This window comes from Phoxinus phoxinus (assembly GCF_949152265.1).
Source record: "Phoxinus phoxinus genome assembly, chromosome: 5".
Lineage (NCBI taxonomy): Eukaryota > Metazoa > Chordata > Actinopteri > Cypriniformes > Leuciscidae > Phoxinus > Phoxinus phoxinus.
In genome coordinates, this window is record NC_136880.1 from 34,225,800 (window position 1) to 34,239,499 (window position 13,700).

At 39.7% G+C, this 13,700-nt stretch overlaps 1 long non-coding RNA gene across 5 annotated transcripts in view; it reads left to right on the forward strand.

Annotated features, from left to right (window-relative positions):
* Positions 1-3,322: 3,322 nt before the first annotated feature.
* LOC306997991 overlaps positions 3,323-13,700 on the forward strand; it is a 40,619-nt gene continuing 30,241 nt past the window's right edge. For 4 of the 5 annotated variants that reach the window (XR_013797483.1, XR_013797484.1, XR_013797485.1 and 1 more), the window contains exons 1-2: positions 4,557-4,871; positions 4,971-5,056. This is a non-coding gene — a long non-coding RNA (uncharacterized lncRNA). Of the gene's footprint in view, positions 3,459-4,556; positions 4,872-4,970; positions 5,057-13,700 lie in introns of those variants that run through there. The other variant, XR_013797482.1, reaches the window with a different exon arrangement.

The window sequence follows — 13,700 nt, forward strand, 5'->3', positions numbered from 1 at the left end:
TTGGGCTCATTTCACAGACGTGCAAAACGAAGATACAATAGATTGGAGAGGACCATTTTCTGTGTGCAAAATGAATAGACCTCAGTGTCGCTCCTCCTCTTCCATTATTCAGAAAGAGAAATTCACAAACATAACCTGCTAGTCTCAAAACATATCACCTTTCTGAATATTTCATCATAGGCTGCAGGTCTCAGAGATAGCCATGAAAAGACACGACTTCGGTCAGCTGGGGAAAATAATATATAATGTCACGTCAATTCTGTCACTGAAACCTGTGAATGTAAGAAGGGATAAAATCTCATTCAAGCATTGAATCCCGAAGCATTGAATCTGGGTAATATGAAATCCATAATTTACATTGACTCCAATATGTTACATCTTCCTTCAGTCATCATAGACACCTACAATCTTTTTTTTTTTTTTTTGTTAAACTGAGAACATTGGTTTTTCGCCAGAAAGGGCGATTTTTCTGAGCTAGAGGATATTGAACGTTGTTTAGCTCTCAGACCCCATACTGTGAGCGCTGGAGGTTTGAGTTTCAGCATCAATTAGAGGCTTTGTCAACAGATGAGGCCTTTTATTTCACAAATGTCAGCTATTTTCTCATGGGGTCTTTACATGAAAACGAAATGCTGGGGCTAATTATGTTAAATAGATATGATATTCACATATTATTGCTCTAAAACCCTAAAAGGATTGCATTGCTGTTACTACATACATGCATACATATAAGTGCAGTGAAAAACCACAAAGAGATTGATACATTTATTGGAATCTTTGTTTTTTATTTAAAAAAATTAAATCTCCAATATTTAAAGGTTCACTGAGTAGGCTAATATTTTTAGTATGACAATTGTACTAAACGAGTAAAAAAAAAATTGCATTCCTGTTAATTTCATTGACCATTGCATAAAATAATAATAATACATAAATAAATAAAATTCCACTTTTAAGAGCTCTCCATCAATAAACTGTATATAACTGTATATATATATATATATATATATATATATATATATATATATATATATATATATATATATATATATATATATAGAGAGAGAGAGAGAGAGAGAGAGAGAGAGAGAGAGAGAGAGAGAGAGAGAGAGAGAGAGAGAGAGTTAGAGAGAGAGAGAGAGAGAGAGAGAGAGAGAGAGAGTGTATGAAGTAATTACCACATTTAATTATTTAATTTAATATCAATAATCTAACAAAGATGCTGCACCGTGGTCAAGAGAGGTTCTGGTCATTGCTGCAAGCATGGAAGCATCTATTTCAACCTCGTCTTCACATGTAGACATGTTTCTAAAGGTCATATTGCACATACTTGATTGCAAAGCAGAGATAGCCATCACTAAAAGACACCTAGACAGCTCACAAAGAGGTACTCAGACATCGATCAGATGGCTTTAACAGGGAAAGTGGGCTCCAATGACCACCCAGACCACCCAAACTGGCCACACAAGTGCTGTGACTGCCAATGGAAAAGTGATATTCTACCCATATCCAATGAACGCTTACTGCTGACTGGACACTTTGAGGTCTCAACGTCTCCTGGATCCCTTTTCTGTCTCGAAGGCTGACAATCAATATAATGGACAATGACATTTAAAGAGAATTTTCTTACTTCACCATAGGTTAGTGGTAAAAACAGATGTGTGATGCACATTTTTTTAAGTATGTCAAGAAATGAAGAAAAAAAAAGCTTAAGAAGTCTAGATTTAAAAAAAATAAAATAAACATGCAGAATGTCACAAGTCCCTAAAACAAGAGAAAAGAGCTGTGATGTGACAATACATTGTAATGGTTAAATTGACCTGTTTACTGTTCGCTGCCTGATAAATGGCAAAAAATTACAGCACATATACTTCTCAGAATCCCAACGCAGAGAGCTTTTATCCTGTAATGAGAAAAAATTAGACTTCGCATGTGGCATATTTTCCAATATGCATTTGCCACGGCCATTACTCACACGCTAACATCAAGACAAATAAAACAATTACCCATCTGTAATTAGTTTTCACAGCACAACTGTAGTTGCCATCATTTTAAACACTAATAGTGTCACCACCGCGCATGGCTGAGGTTCAGGCGAAACATTTATTATGGAAGGTCATCATTTTAAAATCTCGTTAGCTGTACCTGTGGGCCTGAAGGTCAGGATCTACTCAAAGTTGTGTTATGTATGACAGTGGAGCCAGCCAACTCCCCCCTTCCTGTTCTCTGCCTCACTTTAAGCTGTCATAATTTTGAATTAGGCTGAGACGTATCATCATCCTGGTAATATTTCATATGTGCCATCGCACGCAGCCAAGAGGCAATAAACAAAGCAATTACAAAGGCCTGCTCCTGCAAAACAAACCTGCCCCCATCCTTGCCGGCCTTGATTTCTCTATATGTTAATTCACATTAATATTTTAAATGTCATCAAACCTGCATATCCATAAACACCATAGATGGATGCAATCGTATTCACACATTTGGCTTTTAATAGCATCCTTTCCATTTACTTCCATTTGTGTTAATGCTAAGCTAATGATAGCATATTTTCAATTTCTAGACTCTATAGCTTATTAAAAAGTAAACACATTGATGCCACGGAACTATAATTTTGAGGTCTTGAAAGTACATTTCAGTAACAGTTCTTAAAAGAACCATTTTTTTTCTTAGTGTGAAGAATATTTTAATAGTATAAAGAATCTTTTTTTCTGCTATAAACAATTTTTTGTCCAAAGGAAACAGTCCCTTTTGGGCCAATATGCAACTGTTATTTTAAAGAGTGTAAAGTTAATTAAATCCTCACACAAACCTAGCAGACTTTCCATTTACTTCCATTGTTTCAAAGCTTAGTTAATATGTTCTACCCCTAAACTCTTAAAAATAAAAGCAGCAATCCCATTGAATGATCATTTTAGGTTCCCAAGTACCTTTCAGTAAACTGTTCTTAAAATAACTGTTTTTTTCTTAGTGTGAATAACATTTTAATAGTCTGAATAACCTTTTTTTATACTATAAATAACCTATTGTCAAATGGAAAGTTTTCATGGATGTTAAAGGTTCTTCTTGGACCATACCAATACTAAATCCTTGCTGTACGACAATATTTACAATATTATGCATAGCCCGTTATTTGAGTAGTTTTTGTGGTTTAATATTTTATTATTATATTATGTATCGCAATTATATATTTTCTTATTATTAGTTATGTGTTTTATTTTATATGAAGATTTTATTTTGCCCTCTACAAATTTGTATGCCCATAGAGACTTTTATTCTGAAATGTGGCTTGCCGGAAAACCACGGAGATTGCGCTGCATGAAAGGAGAGATACTGAGACAAGGATCCAGCTGTCACGGCGAGTTAAAACAGGCAATTAAATGCAGTTTAAAGTAAAATTAGCCCATTTCGTTGCTGTTTATTGTTTTATTTTTGTCTTTGGCTTTTTAGTATGTCACGTGGTAAGGGCACGCTCTTACGTTGTGGAGTCAAATAGATGTATTGTGGAGTTAAAGGAACACTTCACCTCTGGAAAGATGAATGTGTATTTAAAATGGGTCATTTATGTAGAAGAAATGTGAAATTATTTTTGAATTTGGAGCCTTCTAGACTGAGAAAAGCCAGAAAATGTATTTTTGGCTTATGGGGATGAAAGACAACAACTCCCAGAATGCACTTGCTTCGCTGCCCTAGGAGGCCACGCCTACCGGTAAGAGATCGCAGTAAACAACAAGGCTATGCAACTAGTGAGTCTGCCCAGTATTTTGATGTCGCCCAAAATGTCCGGGATTCGGCTTTTGCGTTCTTCAGTCGCCATTCCTCATGTTTACTGTGACGAGCAGGAACGAGACTGACGGCCGCGGAGAACGATGCGAGCCCGGTGGCGTGATTACTGATGAGTGGCGCCGGCGCCTGTGAGACGCACCGGTCTCGTATCTCTCACGGAGGAGCGGGAATTTTCCTAGCAATGTTAAAACGCACATCAAACGATCACTTGTTTAGCGTTCATGTAAACACTACATTCAGATTCACCAATCGGAATGAATTCAGTTAACGTTAGATTGAAACAAAAGGTGTGCATGTAAACTATGAATGCGACTGCAGAAAGCAAAAGCCGAATCCCGGACATCTCGACGGCCGGACATGTCCGGGAAAAAGAGGATGGTCACCGCTACTACTCAGCTTTCTCCACAGAATAAGAATCTGTTAGCTTAGCTTCCAAATAAAGAATGGCTGACACTATATGTACATTCTGTGAGTGAGATCCCTCTATGGCGGGTTGAAAACATGCGGAACAGCGCCTTCTACTGGATAAATGATGAGTTAGTGTTTGTAGTCTTACCCGTATTCAAAGAAATTTGACTTCCTGCTTTTTATGACGCAAAATGACGATTTTTGCGTCATAAAAAGCAGGAAGTGGAACACTTAAATCCTTATTTCTCCCATCTCAGGGGAAAATAAGGGAATAAACCATGACCATTTGAAAATGTGACTGGGTTTCTAAAGATACAAAGTCTAATGCAAATGGGTGAAGTGTTCCTTTAACAAGGAAAATGGAAAAAAGGGACAAACACAAACATCAGTGAAATATGTTTCTGCTACATATCAAGCCTTTCCCCTCCTATTTTGGATGCTCATCTAAAAGGACAACTCCTGACCCACACATAGACAGAAATGACAAAACCCCAAAAAATTGCCACTGAATGGTTCAATGATGCATACAAATGTAGGTGATGGAAGGCTAAATTTAGCTTGCAATAATGCCTGTAATGCCCCCTTCCTCGAAGGCTCGCAACACACCCGAAGACCTCTCTGACTGTCCCAAAGCATAAAAGTTACAAAAAGAAGAAGTTATTCTACATCAATGTCATAAAGTAAGTCTCCTTTCATGCAAAGTATCATAAAACATTTCACTTTTTACACTGAAGATCTCTTTCTCAAACGCTCTGATCTTTGTCTCCTCATTCATTCAGAAGGTGATGTCTCAGCTCTGTGTACACTGAACAGCTCCAGCAGGATCTCACCATCTGTTCTGCTGTTGACTCAGTCTTCAGCTGAGGTATGGGCATGTTTACTGAGTGAGCGCTCACTCACAGACCTGCACACAAAGCAAATCTTTCTCTCTTCAATTTGTCACCTTCATTTTATTAAAAAGTATACATTTGATTAAATCAGTAAAACCTTATTGCTAAGAGAGAGAGTCCACCCAAAAATTAAAAGCCTGTCATCATTTACTCACCCTCATATCATTCCAAACCTGTTTGACCTTTTTCTTCTGTGGAACACAAAAGAAGATATTTTGAAGAATATTATAACCAAAAAGATTTGATGACCATTGCCTTCCATTATCAGAATAAAATGTTTTGGGTGAACTACACACACACACATGCACGCGCACGCACGATGTTCCATAGACATAATGGTTTTTATACTGTACAATCAGTTTTTTTCTATCATCTACACTACCCCTACCCCTATACCTACCCATCACAGAAAGCTTTCTGCATTTTTACATTTTCCAAAAACTGTATAGTATTATTCATAAGCTCTTTTCTTTAAGGGGACCAAAAAAAATCCCCACAATGCCAAGGATTTTGGATATTGCCGTCGTTGTGGACAAACACACACACACACACACACACACACACACACACACACACACAGACTGGCATATAGTACTTATGAGGACAGTTAGGATTAACCATGGTTTACAAGGACACGCCTTTCCCAGCATCAAGGCATCAATACAGTTATGCAAATTGATTCATTTTTTGATTAATAAGATACATCCGACTTCATATTTAGAATATAATGTACATCATCGAGAATACGTGCTACAGAAATTTCACAGGTTTATAAGGTCATAATACAATCATGGTTTAAAGGGACATCATGGGTTATGAGGTCTATAATACACACATTTGACCATTTGCCTGTTTACAAGGACATAAATGATCAAGTTAATACTAAATGAATATTAATATTAAATTTAAGATGTAAATAGTTTTTAACCTTTTAAATAGTGATATTTCATACAATTTTAATTGCCATCTTTAGATCTTTTGAATTTTTCCTGCCATCATTGTAAATAAATTGTGATTTTCCCTAAATCTATGCAACCGATCAAATAAATGATCCAAGACTGCGTTTTCCGAAACCTTCTTAGCGTTACGTCGTTCTTGAGTTAAACCTTAAGCTGTACCTTATCGTTAATACGTGTTTCTTGAAACGTTCTTAGTTAAGTATACCTTCTGTAAGTCATACATTCGGAAGGTTGGTCAAGTCACGTCAAGTCATCTTCATTTATATAGCGCTTTTAACAATGTAGATTGTTTCAAAGCTGCTTTACAGAGATAAACGTATAATTTAAGGTAACAGATTGTTTTGGCTTTATAGCGGTTCTTGAATAATGTTACTTTCCAGCTAAAGTTTTGATTGATTCACTTCCGTTGAAAGGATAATTTGTTATTAAATTAAGGGCCGCTAAGACGACACCGTTCTCTCTAAACAGACTTTAAACGCGAACCTGTGAGAAACGCTAATGGCGCTCACGTGCGCATCAAGAATTAATTCTATAGTTATGTGTGTTTGAATATATGTGCACATGTTTGTAATTCTCTACAAACCAAGCCTTAAACTACTTGTCCTGCCTATAAATTTGATACAGAATTTTATTTTATCACTATACGGGGGAGATACGCGAAATTTCCACAACTCTTTATCTGTAGAGTGGTAAAGGGATCCTCCATAGGGAGAGGGTAGTTGGCACTTCAGCACTGCGTTGACATCGGGTCAAGGCGAAGGTCCTTCGTCAGATCGGGATCCAGCAGGCTGCGGGAAAACCTCGGGATAAACAAAGACACTAAAATTAGCGTAGATGCCATTCTTCTTATGATGTAACGAGTACATCAGGATTTAAGGGAAGTGTTCCCAGTTCAGGATGACCTAATCTATGCAGCCTAACATTGAGTTATAGAAGTCTATAATGCATTATGTGAATGCTAGGTCAAAGACATGTGTCTTTAATCTAGCTTTGAACTGACATAGTGTGTCTGCTTCCCAGACAATGTTAGGAAGACTGTTCCAGAGTTTTGGTGCTAAATAGGAAAAGGATCTACCGCCAGCAGTCGATTTTGATATTCTAGGTATTATTAACTGGCCGGAATTTTGAGATCGCAATAGACGTGAAGGACTATAATGCGTTAAGAGCTCGCTCAAGTACTGCGGAGCTAAACCATTTAGTGCTTTGTAGGTAATCAGCAATATTTTAAAATGTATACGATGTTTAATAGGGAGCCAATGCAGTGTTGACAGAACAGGGCTAATATGGTCATACTTCCTGGTTCTGGTAAGAACTCGAGCTGCTGCGTTTTTAACTAGCTGTAGTTTTTTTGTAAAGCGTGCAGGGCAACCACCCAGTAGAGCATTACAATAATCTAGCCTTGAGGTCTTGAACGCATGAACTAATTGTTCCGCATTTGTCAATGAAAGCATATAGCGTAATTTAGATATATTTTTAAGATGGAAAATGTGGTTTTACAGATACTAGACACTTGAATTTCAAATGAAAGATTGGTATCAAAGAGCACACCCAGGTTCCTAACCGACGACGAAGACTTAACAGAGCAGCCATCAAGTGTTAGACAGTACTCTAGGTTATTACGTGTGGAAGGTTTTTGTCCAATAATTAGAATCTCTGTTTTTTCTGAATTTAGTAATAAGAAATTACTAGTCATCCAGTTTTTATATCAGTTATGCCTTCCGTTAATTTTGTGAATTGGTAGGTTTCGTAGAAATATACAGCTGAGTATCGTCGGCATAACAGTGAAAGCTAATTCCATGTTTCCTAATGCTATCTCCTAATGGTAGCATGTACAGAGTGAACAGCAGTGGTCCTAGTACTGAGCCTTGTGGGACGTCATACTGAACTTGTGATCGATAAGACATCTCTTCATTTACTGCTACAAACTGATAACGGTCAGGGCCCGGTTCCCCGATAACGCTCACTCTTAGCGTGCTAAGAAGACTCAAAAGATATATCTTACCAAAGTTGTTTATGTTCCTAAGTGTGTTCCCCGAACTATACCATAGGAAGCTGCTTAAGATATACCTTCTTACGTGCGACATTACCTGGTGCTGTCCGTTGCGATGGTGCTGAATTTGTTGATATCGATGGCTCGAGATTGTCGAGAATCAATTATTCTCTCGTGCAGGGGCTGTTTATGTGAGAAAGCGGTGTTCTTTATAAAAGAAGCACTTCAGAAATAGTTGAAATTGCATTTAAACGGCACTAAAATCACAGACTCACCCCTAGGCTATAAATGTTTAAAAAACCATTCAAGCCCATGAGAAACAATATTAGCGTCTGAATAGGACTTAACTGACAGTAGCCTATGCTTTCTAATTAAATTAATAATAATAATATAATTAAAAATCTAACAACAATCAGTGTAATGACAATTTTATTCTTTGCATGAAAACACTTGAATTAGCGTAACTGAATACTGTCTGGGTGTATTAAAACTTCAGAATTATATTCATATAGACCTGCAACAGTGATAAGGCAAAGCTAAGAATGGTCCAGACCAACCTTACGAAAGTGTGACTTACAGAAGATATACTTAGCGTACGAACGTGTCGGGAATCGTGCCATAATGTTAAGAGAGAGGCTTTTAGTAGGTAAGTAGGTGTTGGAGCCACAGACAGGAAACAATGCAGTGGTGATGAACTGTCCTTGAGTAGTTTTGTAAAGGTACGTATAGTTTCCTCGTCGCGCCTCTCGCTCAGTGATGGGAGAGAAGAAGTTGGAACATCTATTATCCGACAGCAACGTTTTTTGGACCCTCTCTATCTCATCAGAGAGACCTTTGGGTAGCCCACCCCATACTGACTGATCATTATTAAATATTAGTCATCGTAGGTATTATTTAGCATTATTGGTATTGTTATAAATAAACAACCCCATTTTAGAGTAAAGTCTCAGACAAAAAAACGTTATTGTCTGTATTTGTAGTAATGTTAAACATGTCCTCCTATACCATGATTGAGCTGACACACAAATTGACTTATTATTAAATATTAGTTATCGTATGTATTATTTAGCATTATTGGTATTGTTATAAATAAACAACCCCATTTTAGACTAAAGTCTCAGACAAAAAGGGTTATTGTCTGTATTGTTTTGTAATGTTAAACATGTCCTCCTGTACTATGATTGAGCTGACACACAAACTGACTTATCATTATTAAATATTAGTCATTGTAGGTATTATTTAGAATTATTATTATTATTAGTAGTAGTAGTAGTACTACTACTTATACTACAAAACAACCCAATTTTAGAGTAAAGTCTCAGACAAAAAGCGTTATTGTCTGTATTTGTAGTAATGTTAAACATGTCCTCCTGTACTTTGATTGAGCTGACACATAAACTGACTTATCATTATTAAATATTAGTCATCATAGGTATTATTTAGCATTATTGGTATTATTATTATTAGTACTACTACTTCTACTATAAAAAAACTAAAACAATTTTAGAGTAAAGTGTCAAACAAAAAGCGTTATTGTCTGTGTTTGTAGTAATGTTAAACATGTCCTCCTATACCATGATTGAGCTGACACACAAACTGACTTATTAAATATTAGCCATTGTAGGTATTATTTAGCATTATTATTATTATTATTAGTAGTAGTAGTAGTAGTACTACTTCTGCTACAAAACAACCCAATCTTTGACTAAAGTCTCGGAAAAAAGGAATTATTGTCTGTATTTGTAGTAATGTTAAAGATGTCCTCCTGCACCATGATTGAGCTGACACACAAACGGACTTATCATTATGAAATATTAGTCATCATAGGTATTATTTAGCTTTAATGGTATTGTCATAAATAAAACAACCCAATCTTTGACTAAAGTCTCGGACAAAAAGCGTTATTGTCTGTGAATCTCTTCTTGTAAACTCAGAGATGTGGATTCAGACGGCAATTAAATTACCACACGACCTGTTTGTCAAAAAACAGTAGGTACTAATTTGGCCAGGGATTTTTACGCGGGTTGAGTGAGAAAAAACTCTGATATTATGGATTCGGACGGCACTAAAATCACAGACTCACCCCTAGGCTATAAATGTTTAAAAAACCATTCAAGCCCTTCAAGAAACGTCTCAGGTTACAACTGTAACCTATGTTCCCTGAGAACAGGGAACGAGACAATACGTCATCGACGCTATGGGGAACGCCTCAGGCGTGACAGGTGTCTGAAATCAAATATCAACTCACAGCAATCATGCTGACCGGCGACAGCCCGTGCATCATCAGCTTAAATGATGAGCGCGCAACCTGGATGTATAAAAAGGGAGCCTTGAAACCGTAACAACATCCTTTTCCTCTTCAGGGACTGTTTGTCTGCATCAACGTCATCTTAACGGTTGAAGAAGAATTAAGCGCAATCTTTAAACAGTTAACACTGATAAGCATTGTGTTTAATGTGTCACCCATGCCCAAGGTTTCTTGTTGTAGCCAGATGACACATGAAAATTAGCTTTTTCTGTTTGGAAGTGAAAAAGCACGCACGGCGGCTTCCTGTGCAAACTGTGAGCGTTTTTCTATTCAGATGCTCAGCTCTCGTCTTGCTCTCTTCTCGAGGGAAGAGCTCAGCTTCTGAACCTCGGTCCCGCTCTTGCCGAGGCAGAGTGGTGTTTCGCTTCAATGGGGTACCTTGCTGAGTTCGCTGATGGTCTTGAGAGGGGCGGTTCCTCTCAGACACGTCATCGACTGACGATAGCGAGCTGCAGAGGTATGAGAAAAACTTTTCCTACTGTTTCTGCAGTGAGTACAATACAGAATAATGGAAACGCCGCAGGTATACTGTCTGGTCTGTTAGTAAAATGTTTTTGTGCAAATAACATTCAAAAAAAAAACAAAAAAAACGTATCTTTCAGATCAGGATGACTCTAATCTCGCGTTGCAGAGGCAGCGTGTAGATTTCGGGGTCTACAGTAAAAAAGAGACACGCGATCTGTGAGACAATACTGATTGGGTGGGATGCATTCACAGTCAGCTCCTGAGGGTGCTGGCAGTGTTCAATAGTAATGTCTCGATGCGTACATCCGTGCCCTGTCGAATTTTTCAGCATCGCACCTGTTGACTTTCTTCTCTAGGGATGAAAGCCAAATATATTGTAACGTTCGAATCTCTCGCTTGCCGAGGCAGCATGTAGATTATGAGACCGTAATTATATTAATCAGTATTGTTTGGATATTATGGTGCATTTAATTCTATAAAATTAAAATGATGGAATATTATCTGACTTTGAGAAGTTAGATATTTTCAGCCATCCAGACCGTGTTTCACAATTGTTACAGCCGCCTGGGCCTCACTGAGTGTGAACTCCCACATGCTGTGGTTGTCAGGTTACAGGCCTCACCAGGCCTTCCTGAATGTGAGCTCCCACATACAGTGGTTATCAGGTCAGAGGCCCCACCAGGCCTTCCTGAGTATGAGCTCCCACATACAGTGGTTATCAAGTTACAGGCCTCACCAGGCCTTCCTGGTTATGAGCCTCCACATGTCAGGTTACAGGCCTCACCCGGCCTTCCTGGTTATGAGCTCCCACACACTGTGGTCGCCAGGTTACAGGCCTCACCAGGCCTTCCTGGTTATGAGCCTCCACATGTCAGGTTACAGGCCTCACCCGGCCTTCCTGAATGTGGGCTCCCACATATTGTGGTTATCAGGTTACAGGCCTCATCCGGCCTTCCTGGTTATGAGCCTCCACATGTCAGGTTACAGGCCTCATCCGGCCTTCCTGGTTATGAGCTCCCACACACTGTGGTCGCCAGGTTACAGGCCTCACTAGGCCTTCCTGGTTATGAGCTTCCACATGTCAGGTTACAGGCCTCATCCGGCCTTCCTGGTTATGAGCTCCCACACACTGTGGTCGCCAGGTTACAGGCCTCACCAGGCCTTCCTGGTTATGAGTTTCCACATGTCAGGTTACAGGCCTCATCCGGCCTTCCTGAAAGTGAGTTCCCACATACTGTGGTCACCAGGTTTCAGGCCCCACAGGCTTTCCTGAGTATGAGCTCCCACATTTAGTGGTCACCAGGCTTCAGGCCTCCTAGAATCGGCCTTCCTGGTTATGAGTTTTCACATGTCAGGTTGCAGGCCTCACCAAGCCTTCCTGAATGTGAACTCCCACTTACTGTGGTCGCTGAGGTATAGGCCTCACTGGTTGTGAGCTTCCACATGTCAGGTTACAGGCCTCATCAGGCCTTCCTGAATGTGAGCTCCCACGCATTGTGACTATCAGGTTACAGGCCTCATCTGGCCTTCCTGATCATGGGTTCTATGGTCGTCAGGTCACAGGCCTCACTAGGCCTTCCTGAATTTAGAGTGATGAAGTACATACACCTCTACTTCATTAAACCCATGCTTATGGTAAGTCACACGATTGAACGTCTTGTGTTTTTGTTTTAAATCTAGTTTTTATGGTAAGGGTCATGCGCTGTACGTTTCGGTCCCTTCCTTTGTGGCTCAGACCCTGGTCTTTCACTTTGGGTTCCACTCTAGATGCGTCCTGTTGTCAAAGTATGTTACAACGGACGCCTTTCTCTAGCCAACTTCCACATTTTGTGGTTATCAGGTAAGACTCTCCAGGCCTTCCTGAGCATGAGCTCCCACATGCGTTGGTCGCCAGGTTAGAGGCCTCACCAGGCCTTCCTGGATTCAGAATGGCTAAGCACACGCACTTTCGTTTCGTGTACTTTCTATAAAATCCATATTTATGGTAAGGGTTATGCGCTGTCCGCTTCATTCCCTTTTTTACATGACTCAGACTCCGGTTCTCCACCTTGGGTCTCACTCTAGATGCGTCTTGTGTCACAATGTATTATGACAGGCACCTCACTTGCAAGCTATCTCCCACATTCTGTGGTTACAGGCCTCAATAGGCCTTTCTGAAGGTAGCCCCACATTGTGTGACTGTCAGGTTACAGGCCTCTCCGGCCTTCCTGAATATGAGCTCCCACTTTCTGTGGTCGCCAGGTTTCAGGCCTCACAGGCCTTCCTGAGTATGAGCTCCCACATACTGTGGTCGCCAGGTTAGAGGCCTCACCAGGCCTTCCTGGATTCGGAATGGCTAAGCACACGCACTTTTGTTTCGTGTACTTTCTAAAAAAATCCATATTTATGGTAAGGGTTATGCGCTGTCCGCTTCATTCCCTTTTTTACATGACTCAGACTCCGGTTCTCCACCTTGGGTCTCACTCTAGATGCGTCAACAGGCGCCTCACTTTCAAGCTATCTCCCACATTCTGTGGTTACAGGCCTCATTAGGCCTTTCTGAAGGTAGCCCCACATTGTGTGACTGTCAGGTTACAGGCCTCTCCGGCCTTCCTGAATATGAGCTCCCACTTACTGTGGTCGCCAGGTTTCAGGCCTCACAGGCCTTCCTGAGTATGAGCTCCCACATACTGTGGTTGCCAGGTTAGAGGCCTCACCAGGCCTTCCTGGATTCAGAATGGCTAAGCACACGCACTTTCGTTTCGTGTACTTTCTAAATTCCATATTTATGGTAAGGGTTATGCGCTGTCCGCTTCATTCTCTTTTTTACATGACTCAGACTCCGGTTCTCCACCTTGGGTCTCACTCATTTTAGATGCGTCTTCTGTCACAATGTATTATGACAGGCGCCTCACTTT